This window comes from Hemiscyllium ocellatum, unplaced genomic scaffold (genome assembly GCF_020745735.1).
Source record: "Hemiscyllium ocellatum isolate sHemOce1 unplaced genomic scaffold, sHemOce1.pat.X.cur. scaffold_144_pat_ctg1, whole genome shotgun sequence".
Taxonomy (NCBI): Eukaryota; Metazoa; Chordata; class Chondrichthyes; order Orectolobiformes; family Hemiscylliidae; genus Hemiscyllium; species Hemiscyllium ocellatum.
Genome location: NW_026867776.1, coordinates 432861 through 448039, shown reverse-complemented (window position 1 = coordinate 448039; position 15179 = coordinate 432861). Strand labels below are relative to the sequence as shown.

Below are 15179 nucleotides of genomic sequence, written 5' to 3'. Positions count from 1 at the left end.
AAGCAGTGCGCATGCTCCAGCTAACAATAGTCGCAGGATGATTGATGTCAGCGGCGGACCAATGGAAGGATAGGGGCGGGGCTGGAGGACCTGGCTGGGCAGTTGGCCCTCCGACCAATCAGAATGAATGAGAGGCGGGACTTGATTATACCACGTGACCATCGCGGAAAGGGCAGACGTGCGGGTGGAGAGCTGTCGGTAAGGAAAGAAATAAACAGTCGGAAGCGGGAGGGAAATGGTGTTGGTATGGGCTGAGAGGTTTTGCGAACATTTGGTGCACGTCGGAAAATACAAATTTGAAACTTACAGTCTCGTTTTTGCAGTAAACGGGAAAATACCTCATCTCGCGATTGACTCGTGTAAGTGCCACCATCTTTATTTGGGGCAACGATTCACTGGACACGTGCGGCCGCCATCTTTGTAGGGGGCAAAGGTCAGAGGGGAGTATGTGCAGCTCTCCCTGATAGAAAGTCATTGGACAGGATTGACATAGGGCACATTCACACCCAGGGAAATGGATTTATTTTCCTCCGGATTTGTTTCGTCATTCATTTAAATGATTTGGGTGTGAATAGAGGCGGTACAGTTAGTAAGTTTGCAGGTGACACCAAAATTGTTGGTATGTGGTCAGTGATAAAGGTTGTCTCAGAATACAATGGGATATTGATCAGATGGGCCAATGGGCTGGGGAATGGAAGATAGGGTTTAATTTAGATAAATGTGAGGTGCTGCATTTAGAAAAGCATATCAGCGCAGGACTCACACACTGAATTGTATGATCTTGGAGAGTCTTGCTGAACAAAGAGACCTTGGAATGCAGGTTCACAGTTCCTTGAAAGTACAGTCACAGGTAGATAGGATAGTGAAGAAGGCATTTGGTATGCTTCCCTTTATTGGTCAGAGCGTTGAGTAAAGGAGCTGGACAGGACATTGGTTAGGCCACTTTTGGAATATTGTGTGCATTTCTGGTCTCCCTCTTATCAGAAGGAGGCACTGAAACTTGAAAGGTTTGAGAATTGATTTTCAAGGATGTTGCCAGGGTTGGAGGACTTGAGTTGCAGGGAGAGGCTTAATAGGCTGGGGCCATTTTCCCTGGAGTGTGATGTTGAAGAGGTTTCTCTAATCGTGAGGGGCATGGATAGCGTAAATAGACAAGGTGTTTACCCTGGGGTGTGGAGCCCAGAACTAGAGGATATAGGTTAAGGGTGAGAAGGGAAAATTCAACAGGGACCTAAAGGGCAACAAAAATTGTAATATTTCAAAGGCATTTGAATAGGAAGGGTTCAGAGGGATGTCGGCCAAGTGCTGGCAAATGGGAATAGATTAGGTTAGAATATCTGGTTGGCATAGACGGTTGGACTGAAGAGTCTGTTTCAGTGTTAGACATCTCTGACTGTGGGATCATAAAAGTGAACACTGCTCTGATTCGCCTCTGAGCTCCTTGATGTCCATTTGTTCATTATCTAGCTTCCTCGGTCTCTGAGTGTATTTTTTGCTCTGTTTAGTATTTTACTATTACGTTCACAGACCTTTTTGTAAATGAATTGTCCACTGTTGCCCGGCTCCTGACCATATTACAGAGGAGGTAGTACTGGATGTCTTCAATCGTAGCAAGGTGGATAAATCTCTGGGACCTGTTAAGGTGTATCCCAGAAATTTGTGGAAAGCTAGGAAAGTGATGGCAGTGCCCCTCCATAGATGTTTATATTGTCATTGGTGACTGAAGAGGTGCTGGAAGGCATGTGCCATTATTTAAAAAGGTGGTAAGGAAAGGCCAGGGAACAAGAAATCAGTGAGCCTGAAGTCAGTGGCAGGCAAGTTGTTGGAAGGGATTCTGAGGGACGGGATACACATGTATTGGGAAAGATGAGAAATGATGAGGGATAGTCAACATGGCTTTGTGTGCGAAATTCTCTCTCTTACTTGATTTTTTTTTGAAGATGTGACAAAGATGATTGAAGGCAGACTGTGGACGTTGTCTATATGGACATTGAACAAAGCAGACTGGTTAGTATGGTAAGATAACATGAAATGTTGGGAGAACTAGCCATTTGGATACAAAACTGGCTTAAAAGTAGGAGGCAGAGGGTGGTGAAAGACTGTTGCTTTGTGGACTGGAGGTCTGTGAGCAACAGTGTGCTGCAGAAATGGATATTGGGTCCTTAAATAATTGACTTGGATGTGAATATATGAGATATGGTCAGTAGGTTTACAGAAGACACCAAAATTGGAGGTGTAGTGGCCAATGAAGAAGAATAGTTCAGAATGCAACAGGATCTTGACCAGATGGGCCATTGGGCGAGGAATGGCAGACTGGGTTCAATTTAGACAAATGTAAGCTGTTGGATTTTGGAAAGGCAAATCAGGGCAGGACTTATACACTTAATGGTAAAGTCCTTGGGAATGTTGCTGAACATAGAGACCATGGAGTGCAGGTTCATTGTTTCTTGAAAGTAGAGTCGCAAGTAGGCAGGCTAGTGAAGGTAATGTTTGGTATGCTTATTTATTGGTCAATGCATTGAGTGCAGACGCTGGGGCGTCAGATTGTGGCTGGACGGGACATTGATTAAGCCATTTCAGGAATTCTGTTTTAAGCTTGAAATTCCCTGTTCTGGAAAGGATGTTGTGAATCTTGAAAGAGTTCAGATAAGATTTACAAAGACTTTGCTAGGGTTGGAGGATTTGGGCTACAGGGAGAGGCTGAATTGGCTAGGTTAATTTCCCTGGAGAGTCAAAGACTGAGAGGTGACTTCATGGAGATTTATAAAGTCATGAGGGACATGGATAAGGTGAACAGCCAGGGTCTTTTCCCCCAAGTTAGGTGGGTTCAAAACAAGATCACATGGGCTTAAGTTGAGATGGCAAAGATTTAAAACGGATCTAAGGGGCAAAGGTTTCAAGCTGTGTGTATGGAATGAGCTGTCAGATGATGTAGTGGAGGCTGATAAAATTACATTTGAAAGGCATCCGATTGGATACATGAATAGGAAGGGTTTCCAATGATACGGACCAATTACGGGCAAATGGGGCTCCATTTGTTGAGGATTCCTAGTTGGCATGGACAAATTGGACCAAAGGTCTGCTTCTGTGCTGTACATCTCTATGGCACTAATAAATGAAAATAAGTTGTGTTCCTCTTTTGTGGAGAGCTAGCAGAAGCACAGATAATTGTCCTTGGAGCTGAGAAGTGATTTTAACCAGGTGCAAATTTGTTTCTAGGATATTAATTTGCAGAGAGAGGGGGAAATGTTAACAATGTCACAATTTTAGTAACTATTTTCATGTAATTGGCAAGTAATATGTGAACATTATTTTATTCAGTAAGTTCTGAGCATCTGGAACAGTCTGAATGGCAGCTGGACAGACTCAGCAGTTATTCATAAACAGATTGGAATTTTACATTTTAAGGGAAGATTTGGGGGGCGATGGGCAAATAGGAAGGGAATTTGGACAGATGTGCAGCATCTCCGGAGGGAGAGAGTACAGCCCCAATGGGCTGAATAGCCCCCAGCCCCGTGCTCTGTGACACTGCCCCATTGACTGTGAATATTGAAGCTCATCCGAGGGCAGAGAGAGGGAGGATCCACCACTCACCTCACAACGGGCCCCGGATGATTGATGCCAGCGCAGGCCAATAGGGGGCAGAGGGCAGTACTGGAGGACCAGGTCGTACCAGTTTGTCCTCCAACCAATCGGAGTGAATGAGGGCATCCTCAAGGCTGGAACTAAAGGAAGGCACATATCACAGAGATTTGAGAAACTGGAGGACATGAGATAGGGAGCGTTCTGTGGCTGGTGAGGAATTATATAAATAAGGAAGAGTTGTGAGGCTGGATGAGGTGTCAGTGATCAGGAGCGTTGTGAGGATGGAGGAATTTAGAGTTAGTGAGAATTAGTCATAATGTTATACAGCAAGGAAACAGGCCCTTTGGTCCAACCAGTCCATGCCAACCATAATTCCAAACTGAACTAATTGTACCTGCCTCTGCTTGGTCCACATCCATCCAAATATTTCCTATTTATGTCCTTATCTGAATGTCTTTTAAATACTGTAATTGTATTCACAGCTACCACTTCCTCTGGAAGTTCATTCCACGTGTCTAAATTGGTTTTTTTTAAACCCTAATGTCTTTTCTCAAATCTTTCTTATTTCTTCTCAAAATGAATGCACCCGAGTTTTGAATCCCCCTCTCCCCCGGCTATTCACCTTGTCTACACTCTTTCTGATTTTATAAACCTCGAATAAGGTCACCCCTCAACCTCGTGCACGCCAGTGAAAAAATTCCCAGCCTATCCAGCCTCTCCTTAGAACACAATCCCTCCATTCATGGCAACATGCTGGTAAATCTCTTCTGAACCTGCTCCAATTTAATAATATCCTTCCTATAACAGCACAAGGCCTCCCCAGTGTCCTGTACATCCTCAACATAACGTCCCAACTCCTGTACTCAAAGGTTTAAACAGTGAAGGCAAGCATGCTAAATACCTTCTTAACCATCTACATGTGACACAGACTTCAAAGTTGTGAAGCCCTCGGTCTCTCTGTTCCCATATCACTACTCAAGGCCCTACTTTTATTGAGTGTAAGTCCTGCCCTCATTTGTTTTGTCAGGATGTTATATTTTGCATTTATTCCAATCCAAAAAAATTGAGTATAAAGGCAGTAGGAGTATAATTAAGAGGGAGATCAGGAGGCAAAAAAGGGACGTGAGATAGCTTTGGCGAATAGGTTTAAGGATAATCTAAAGGGCATTTGTAATCATTGTGATCTCCTCTGGAGTAGAGATGACCTGCATAAAAAGGATGGATTGTACCTGAATTGGAAGGTGTCTAATATCAAGCAGGGAGATTTGTTAGATACTTGGGAGGCATTAAACCAGTGAGGGAGTGGGTGTAAATCCAAGAAGATAATGAGAAAGGAGGTACAGTTCAGAAGTCAAATAGTCAAGGCAGGCAAGGGCAAGGCACAGAATGAAGTCAGACTGAGCAGTTGCACTGCATTTACCTCCACGCACGAGGTCTGACACAGAAGGCAGATGAGCTCAGGGTATGGTCTTGAACATGGCACTGGGATATTATCGCAATTTCAGAGGCATCACTCAGGGATGGGTAGGACTGGCAGCTTAATGTTCCAGGGTATAGATGCTATAGCAAGGATAGAAAGGGGGACAAGAGAGGAGGGGGGGGTGGCATTTTTTATTCAGGATAGCATTATGTTTTTGCTGAGGGAGGATATTCCTGGGAGTACACCTAGTGAGGTTATTTAGGTGGAACTGGGAAATAAGAAAGGGATGATCACCTTATTGGTGTTTTCTGCATGGATTTCGTCTGGATCCTCTGGTTTCCTCCCACAGTCCAAAGATGTAGGTTGGATTATCCAGGCTGAATTACCCACAGTGTTCAGGGATGTGCAGGTTGGGTGGATTATCCAGGCTGAATTACCCACAGTGCTCGGGGATGTGCGGGTTGGGTGGCCCTGGGAAATGCAATGTTACAGGGGGACATTAGTATCTCTGCGTCAGTATCAATGTGTTGCGCTGAATGACCTGCTTCCACACTGTTGGGAGTCTCCGATAATTCTACTAGTTTTAAAATAGTTACAGAAAATAATAGACCAGATCTACAAGTTAAGGTTCTGAATTGGACAAAGTCCAATTTTGATGGCACAAGGCAAGAACTTTGGCCCCTCCAGCCTGCTCTGCCATTCAATAAGATCAGGGCTGATCTTTTCATGGCCTCAGCTCCACATTCCTGCTCTCTCACCATAACCCTTAATTCTTTCCCTGTTTACAAATCTACATTTTGCCTTAAAGGCATTCAAATGCTGCAGTCAGCAGGGAACGCCACAGATTCACAACCCTTTAGCTGAAGAAGCTCCTCCTGATCTCAGTCCTAAATCTGCTCCACCTTATTTTGAGGCTATCCTCTGTAGTTTGACCCGCCCTCAGTGGAAATAGCCTCCCTGTTTCTGTCTTATCTCCTCCCCTCATAATTTTATTTGTTTCCTCTCCAACCTTCCATTCTTCTAAATTACAATGACTATAGAACCAGGTTTCTCAATCTCTCCACATACACCACCCTCTCAACTCCCAACTCAAACTAGTGACCCTCCTCTGTACTGTCTCCAGTGCCAGTACATCCTTGCTCATATAAGGGGACCAATCCTGTACACAGTACTCCAGGTGTGGCCTCCCCAGCACCCTGTACAGCTGCAGCATAACCATCCCTCTAGCAATGAAGGACAATATTCCCTTCACTGCCTTAATTACCTGCTGTACCTGCAAACCAGCTTCCTGTGATTCATGCACAAGGGCACCCAGCTCCCTCTGCACATAACGGACTCATAACGGCACACAAACCAACAGCCACGCTCAGACAACAACTTCCTAGAACAAAGGAGCCAATACCCAACATGAGCAAAACTAATGTAGTTTATAAAATACCATGCAAGGACTGCACAAAACACTATATAGGACAAACAGGAAGACAGCTAACAATCCGCATCCATGAACACCAGCTATCCCTAGTAGCCACACACTCAGACAACAAGCAACATGAATTTGACTGGGAAAACACTACTATCATAGGGCAAGCCAGACAGAGAACAGCCAGGGAATTCCTAGAGGCATGGCATTCATCCACAAACTCCATCAACAAACACATCGACCTGGACCCAATATACCAACCACTACAGCGGACAGCTGAAACTGACACCCGGAAGCGGCAAGGACAGACCACTATAAATACCGGAAGGAACATCAAAGAAACGCTTCGCAGGAGGCTCCACAGCACTGATGATGTCTCCTAGCCAGGGGACGAAACGTTTGCAACTAAAACTTCCAGCTCGGCGAACAGAACCACTACAACAAGCACCCGAGCTACAAATCTTCGCACAAACTTTGAACATTTGTTAGAATATTATGTGCAGTTCAGACCTGCCTCCGATCAGAAGAGTGCTGTGAAACTTGAAATGTTTCAAAAAAGGATGCTTTTAGGATTTGAGGTTGGAGGCTGGGGCTGTTTTCCCTGGAGTGCCATAGGCTGAGCGGTGATGTTATGGAGGTTTATACTATCATGAGGGGCATGAATAGACTAAATTGTACAAGGTCTTTTCCCTGGAGTGGTGGTGTCCAGAAGTAGAGGGCATTGCTTTAGGGTGAGTGGATAAAATTTCAAAGGGGCCTAAAGGACAACTCTTTCCTGCAGTGGGTGGAATGAGCTGCCAGAGTAAGTGGTGGAGGCTAGTACAATTAAAACATGTTAAAGGCATCTAAATAGACACATGATATGATTAGGAAGCGGTTACAGGGCTATGGGCAAAATGGGAATGGATTAGGTTCGGATACCTGGTTGGCATGGATGAGTTAGACCGAAGGGTCTGTGTCGGTGATATACACCTCTGACTGTGGGATCATAACAGCTTATACTGTTCTGCTTCATCTCTGGGCTCCCTCATGACCACTTTGTCAATATCTAGCTTCCTCAGTCTCGAACAATGGGTGTATTTTTGGTCTGTTTATTATTTTACTATTACTTTTACAGACGTTTTAGTAAGTTAATTTTTCACTGCCGCCGAGCCCCTGACCATGTGCTGCTTATTAATATTTTTCTGGAAAATCTTTGACTGTCAAGAATTCTTTTTTCCAATAAACATGTGTATTTTCCTTCCATTTCTGACGATCAAATTCTGCACCATTTTCATTCCCTGTAATCCGTTTTGCACTCCCTGAAACATCATGTGTATTTCTCCTTCCACAGATCCCAGTGATTAATGCCAAAGCCCTGTTGCCTGGGGAGAGGGTGATGTTTGACTTTCTTGTACAGCTGCAGATTGTGTGGTGAAGGTGCTCCCACAATGTGGTTGGGTAAGAGACATTACAGATTATTCATTACAGCAACAGTGATGATTTGAAGATGATGTCCAAATCAAGAACAGTTGTAATTTTATTGTCCTGCTTATAATTTCACAGAACTATTATTGGGAACTTTAGACATCAGGCCAGAGAAGGATGGTATTAGGTCAGGTGACCAAAAGCATTGCCAAATAAGCAGGTTTTAGGAATATCTTAAAGGAGGAAAGCAGACCTGTGAGGTTTTAGCTGCGGATTTCAGACCTTGTTGCTTTGGCAACTGTAAAAGCAGCCACACAGGTGAGGTAATGAATTAACAGATCATTGGGAGTCTCGAACAGAATGGGTTGTCGAGGTCTCAAAGGGTGTGTGATGCAGCGAGCTGGGGATGGTCACAACCAAAAATTACATCAAGGGTGAGAATTTTAAATTGAGGGATGTGGGCCGGATGCTGGCAGGTGAGACTAGATTGGGTTGGGATATCTGGTCGGAATGGACAGGTTGGATTGAAGGGTCTGCTTCCATGCTGTACATCTCTGTGGGTCTATGTTGTTGATTATGAATAGCAGCCTTTTGATGGATCAACAAGTTTTCGAACAAGGGAGTACTTGGGCAGAGATTTAGTTTTTCTTGAGATTACAGGGAGGTTGAATGTGGGAAGTTGGCCAGGAGTGTGTTTGGATAATGAAGTCTCGAGATAACACAAGGTGGGTGAGAGTTTCTGAGCTGAGGTGAGGGTGGAATCAGCTAGAAATAGTGGTGTTGGAGTGGGACTGGGCTGTCCCCCTCACCTCACCTCTGGGATTCAGCTGGTTGTCAGGTTGTGAATCAGGGCAGTACCACAATCGGGAGCTGAGTGGCCCTGGTGGAGCCTAAAATGAGTGTCACTCAGCTGGCTGTTGCTGAGCAGCTGCTGCTTGGTAGCCCTGTTGATGACTACTTCCATCACTTTACTGCTGATCGAGTATGGACTGATAGAGGGAAATTTCCTGGGTTGGATTGCCCTGTGTTTGTGTTGAACATGCCTGTTCTACATTGTTGTTCGATGCCAGTGCTGAAGCGGTACGTGGCTTGGTGGATGGCAAGTTCTGGAGCACAAGCCATCTGTACTATTTCCAGAATATTTGCAGGACCTGTAGCCTATGCACTACTTAACCATTTCTTGATGTTATTCAAACTGAATTGATGTGAGAGGCCCCTCCATCAGTAAGGGTGGGGATACCTGTGATGCGTCCTCCAGTGAGTTGTTTAATTGTCCATCGCTGTTCACAATTGGGTGTGGCAGAACTGCAGAGCTCCGATCTGTTCCATTGGATGTAGAATCACTTAACTCTATTGCTTGCTGCTGATGCTGTTTGATATGCACGTAGTCCTGTTTGGTAGCTTCACCAGGTTGGCACTTTGTTTTTAGGTATGCCTGGTGCTGCTCTGGGCATGCCCTCCTTTCCTGTCCATTGTGATGGGTGAGAGCGGGATTTACAAACCCATGAGATTACAGATTGTGCTGGAGTACAGTTCTGCTGCTGTTATTATCCCACAGTGCCTCAGAGGTACCCAGTTTAAGATCTAACATCTCTTCAAAGTATATCCCATTTAGAATGGTGATAGTGCCACTCAACACAATGGAGATTTTTCTTAACTTTAAGGCAAGACTTTGTCTCCAAAAGGAATATGTGATGGTCGCTCGTACCGATACTGTCATGGGCAGATGTATCTGCAGCTGGTCAATTCATAACAATGAGATCAAGTATGTTTTTTCCCTCTTGTTGGTTCCCTCACCACCCACTGCAGACTCAGTTGAGCAGCTATATCCTTTAGGACCTGACCAGCTCAGTCAGTAATTGTTGCAGAGCTCTCCCTCCCCATCATCCCTCTCCATTACTCCACTGTTACTCAGTTATCAAACTGCTGACCACATTCCCACTACTCGATTAGGTGCAGCTTCCTCCAATGAAACATTATAATGGTTAAACCCGTTGCCTGACAAATTCCTTTTCCTTACTGCTGAGCCCCTCCCTCTCCCTGGGAACTCTGAGGCAGAACTACACTCTTCGTAATATTGCTCTCATATCTGTAACCCCAAGGTGACCTTCTGATCAGGTATCTACACAATCACTAACACCAGGAATTCCAATCTCTGAAACGTTGTTTGTCTCCTCCTCCCCCCAGCTCCATTGCTACTGAAACCCCTTACCGGCGTCGGTGTCGCCCTAAACTTGATGAATCTGAAGCGGAACCCTTGATTCCGTGACTGACCCACAATCTGGTTTCAGACTCCCCCATGATGGGAAACATCCTCTCACGATTTATCCTGTCAAACTCCTTAAGTGTCTGGTGGTGGGGTCTGATTGTAAGTGGTGGAAATGGCAGAGGATGATGTGTTGTATCTGGGTGGAAGGTAAGGACTTAGGGAGGGTTCTATCCTTGCAGTTGGATGTGTGGGTTTCAAAGGCAAAGATGCTGGACGCGGAGGAGACACTTTCAATGGTATTAACAACGTGGGAGAGAAAATTGCAGTCCTTGAAATACGGGGCCATTTGGTATGTTCAGGCTTTACTGGAACACTGCAGTAAGCACGAGACAGGGATGTTGGCCAGGGAACAGGCTCGTGTGTTAAAGTGGCAGGCAGCTGGAAGCTCGGGGTCTGTTTTTGCAGCAAAACGTAGATCGTCGTCTGCCATTTCCATTACCACCACTGAAATGCTGCCAGACACCAGTTCCTGTCCCCTCCATTAACAGCTATGCACCATCCCAGCCTGCTCATAATCCACTCCTTTGTCTTTCCAAATGTACTGGTCTCTCTTTGGGTTCTGTCCCTGCCCATTATTTACTCTTTAACCCCTAACTCCTGCACTACAAAGATCTGCAGGTTAGTTGAATTGGCCAAGCTAAATTTCCCATAATGCTCAGGGATGTGTAGGTTAGGTGCATTAGTCAGGAGGAATATACAGTAATAGGGTAGGGGAATGGGTCTGGGTGGGATACCCTTCGGAGGGACGCTGTGGACTTTTAGGGCCGAATGGCCTGTTTCCACGCTGTCAGGATCCTAATTTTCCCAGCTCCCATCGGTTCTGAGGAAGGGCCACTGGACAGATTCCTGTTCCCAGATGCTGCCAGACCTGCTGAGCTTTCCCAGCACCTCCTGCTTGTTGTTCCTGATTGACACCATCCATCCACCTTCCGGGTTTGATTCAGGCAGGGGGAGGATCCCACCACTGACCTCACAATGGGGTCCAGCTGATTGATGGCAGCTTCGGACCAATAGGAAAAGGTGGTGGGACTGGTGGACCAAGTGGAACCAGCTGGTCATTCAAACAATGGGAGTGAATGAGGGGCGTGGCCAGTGGGATGACACGTCACCAGGAACTCCGCCTGTGCAGAGCCACGTGACTCGGCCGTTGGTGAATATGGGAGAGGCAAACAGGGAAGGGGAGAGTGGCCTCGGGGAAAGGGAGATAATGAGTCACCTTTGACTGGGAAGTTTTAGTTTCACTCTGTGCGGGTCGTTAATCTGAATTAGAAACTCTTTCCCGAGTTTGCAGCAGATGGGAAAATGGCTGCGGCCCTCAGGTGGTGATAGGTCCTGGGATATGGCCGCCATCTTTATTGGGGGGCAAGGTACAGTGAGGGGCATGGACATGTCCTCTTCCTAGGATGGGGTGGGTGTGTACCATTTAAAGAGAGGCATTTACACATCAAGCACATACCAAGAAAAAAGTATGTCTTTATATTCTTCCTGTACTGACTGAGTTTTGTTTTGTGAATTCACTTCATAGGATATTAAATCAGAATAATTGAAGTTGGGATCTAAAAAGCAAGTTTTTACAGTCAATGGATTCATCAGGATCTGAATATCATTGGCATTTAACTGTGGAAGAAGAAAGGTTTGTTCTATTTGTGGGAAAATATCTCCAATGCTTTTGTAAAGCAGAACGATGTACAAAATCGTGGTTGGATCACCCTTTGGATGTGTGCTCTGTTCTGGGCCCTGCAAATTTATCCAAATAATACCTCATCTCTTTGTAAGAACTCTCAGATTAGACCCAATCACCCACTTCATGATGTTAACCTGTAAACTTCATATTTTCAATTTCCTGCAAAGTTCCCATTAAAAGTCCTTTTGGACTCAAATTCCAGTACCTTTTCAGGTGGAATGTTTCAGATTCTGACAACTGTCTGTTCATTCAGAAACTGCTGCGGTCCATGTTGACTCTGGGGTTACAAAGGGCTGAATTGAAAGATGAGGTGCTGTCCCTGAGCTCCCATTGAGATGCATTGGAACAGGACAGGAGGCTGAGGGCAGTGTAGGTGTGAGCAGACAATGAAAATGACAGGGCTGCACTGTGAGGGCTGCTTGGCTCAATGAGTGTTCTGGAGTTAGATGAAAACAGAGCGAGGGGAGACAGGGAGAAGGTGAAGCTGAAACTCAGTTTTAGTTCAGGCCGTTCAGAAATTCACATGGTCCCAATGGGAACAGCCAGTTTTTAAGTGATACCTGCGGAGTATTTGTTAACAGTTTTTAAAGTAGTTTTCCTGAGGGCAGTTGAGTGTTAACCACATTGCTGTGGGTCTGGAGTCACATGTAGGCCAGACCAGGTGAGGATGACAGTTTCCTTCCCTACAGGACATTAGTGAACCAGATGGGTTTTCTAACAATCGACAATAGTTTCGTGGTCATCATTTGCCTTTTCATTCTAGATTGTATTGGATTCCGATGCCACCATCAGCCATGTTGGGATTCTAACTCTAATCCTCGGAGCATTGCACATGTCACTCATCTGGCAGGAATACCATAAAGCCATTGCCTACCTTTTTAGCAATGTTTAAAAGAATGTTCTGTCATTCTACGTGTACAATGTGAGATAAAATACTGCAACGTCCATGTGTCGGCGTCTCCAAAAGGTCAATCAACAGATTTGTTTGGGGGCGAAATATTTCACTTTTTTTTGGTGGGGTGGGGGGAAGTTTATTAAACAAAAATGAATCTAAATAAAAATCTGATGCCACGGAAATGTAATTTCTGAAGGCGGAGGGGGATTACAGAGACAGGGAGAGTTGTGGGGCCAGAGGGGGATTGTTGTCCAAACATCACTGTGGTGTACATGGACTGCAGCATTTCAGGGAGGCGGTTAACCACCACTTTCTCCAAGACAAGTAAAGGGGGCCAATAAATACTGGTCTGGGCAGCAAAGGCAACCCCCAGTGAATAAAACCAAGCAGTGACCTCTCTGAGCTGACTTGCTGTGAAGTTAATGGAGTGGGCAGAGAAGAGAAACAGTGACATTTCACAGCTGCCCTCAGAGAGACCTCACCCTTGGAAGTACTCAGAGCCAGGGATCAGCTCAGTGAGTTTCAGTCTCTTCAAACATCAATCTTAGTCTGTTTTATTTTATTAAATCTACAATCGTGAGTCAGGTGAGAATTTCTTTTTAATGTCTTACGGTCTCTTGATTAAATGTTTAAGATATAAAACGTAAGCATTAAGTTATTCTCGGGCAGTATTTTTCGAGCAGTAAGACTGTGCCTTTGTCTTGGTCTGTAGGTTGTTAAGGCAGAGAGATGGCCTGTTGTAGAGTGGCGTGCTGTTCCTGTCGGATGTGGGAGATTAGGGAGAGTTTCAATGATCCCGATGATTATGTCTGCAGGAAGTGTGATTGCAAATCCTATTGGATCACATGGATTGGTGGAGGAGTGATTAAAGGCAGTGAGGAATTCAAAGGAGCCGGGGGTGTGATAGGTGGCAGTCTCAGGATTGCAGGATACTGCAGATACAGTCAGGTAGATGGGTTACCTCCAGGAAAGCTAGGAGGGGTAGGTAGGTACTGCAGGAGTCTCCTGTGGTTATCCCCATCTCAGACAAGGATACTGTTTTGGAAAATGTAGGTGGTAATAGACTTTCAGGGGAATGTAGCACTGGCAGCCAAGTTACTGGTAGTGAGACTGGCTTCGAACATAATGTGAGGTATATCCAGTTCCACACGATCGATGGTGATATGGGACTCTCTAGTCAGGGGCACAGTCTGCCGTTTCTGCAGCTGACAGTGAGACATCAGAATGGGGTGGTGCCTCCCTGGTGTCAGTGTCTCACAGAGGGAGCAGAATATTCTCAAAAGGGATATTAACCATTGGGAGGACATTGTACATTGGTACCAGTTGCATAGGAAGGGGAAAGCATGGGGTCCTGACGAGCAGGGAGATTTGCTAGTGCCACTTGGGAGGCATTAAACCAGTGAGGGAGTCGGGGTAATCCTAAAGAGATAGAGAGAAAAGAGGTGAGTCTGAGGCTGGTACTGTTCACCGGTCAGACTGTCAAGGCAGGCAAGAGCAAGTCACAGAATGAGGTGCGACGGACCAGTTGCACTGCATTTATTTCAGTGCAAGAGACCTGACAGGTCAGGCAGGTGGGCTCAGGGTATGGTTTTGAACATGGCACTGGGATATTACAGCAATTACTGAGGCATCACTCAGGGATGGATAGGACTAGCAGCTTAATGTTCCTGGGTATAGATGCTATAGCAAGGATGGAAAGGGACCAACTGAGCAGGGGGAGAGGTGTTTTTGATTATGAATAACATTATAGTTGGGCTTCGGGAGGATATTCCTGGGAGTACATCCAGGCAAGTTATTTGGTTGGTACTGAGAAATAAGAAAGGGATGACCATCTTACTGGGATTGTATTATAGACTCTCTCCCAATAGTCAGCAGGGAATTGAGACAAAATTTTACCAGGAGACCTCAGTTATCTGTAAGAATAATATCGTTGCAATGATCAGGGGTTTTAACTTTACCAACATAGCCTCGGAGTGCTGTAGTGTTAAGGGTTTGGATGGAAGGGTATTTGTTCATTGTGTACGAGAACATTTCTGATTCAGTTTGTAGGATGTACCTACTAGAGAAGGAACAAAACCTGACCTGTTTTCTTTATTCATTCACAGGATGAGGCTGTCACTGGCTCGGCCAGCATTTATTGCTGCGTTTACCCAGAGGGCAGTTAAGAGTCAACCACGTTGCTGTAGGTCTGGAGTCCCATGCAGACCAGACCAGGTAAGGATGGCATTTTCCTTCCCTAAAGGTCATGAGTGAACCACATGGGTTTTTCCAACAATTGACAATGGATTCCTGTTGTCACTAGATTAGTTTTTTCCAGATATTTATTGAATTTACGTTCCAAAATCTGCCGTGATGGGATTCAAACCTTTGTCCGCAGAACGTTATCTGGGTCTCTGAATTAACTGTCTCGCGATAATTTCACTCCGTCATCGCTGCCTCTTAGGAAATGAGGCAGGGTGAGTGACTGAGGTATCAGTGGGGCAGCACATCAGCACCGAA

At 45.3% G+C, this 15179-nt stretch overlaps 1 long non-coding RNA gene across 4 annotated transcripts in view; it reads left to right on the top strand.

Moving 5' to 3' along the window:
- The first annotated feature begins 158 nt into the window (after positions 1-158).
- Positions 159-15179, top strand: part of LOC132809934 (uncharacterized) — a 59566-nt gene continuing 44545 nt past the window's right edge. For 3 of the 4 annotated variants that reach the window (XR_009642645.1, XR_009642642.1, XR_009642644.1), the window contains exons 1-4: positions 1940-2007; positions 7759-7865; positions 11627-11734; positions 14786-14894. This is a non-coding gene — a long non-coding RNA (uncharacterized LOC132809934). Of the gene's footprint in view, positions 199-1939; positions 2008-7758; positions 7866-11626; positions 11735-14785; positions 14895-15179 lie in introns of those variants that run through there. The other variant, XR_009642643.1, reaches the window with a different exon arrangement.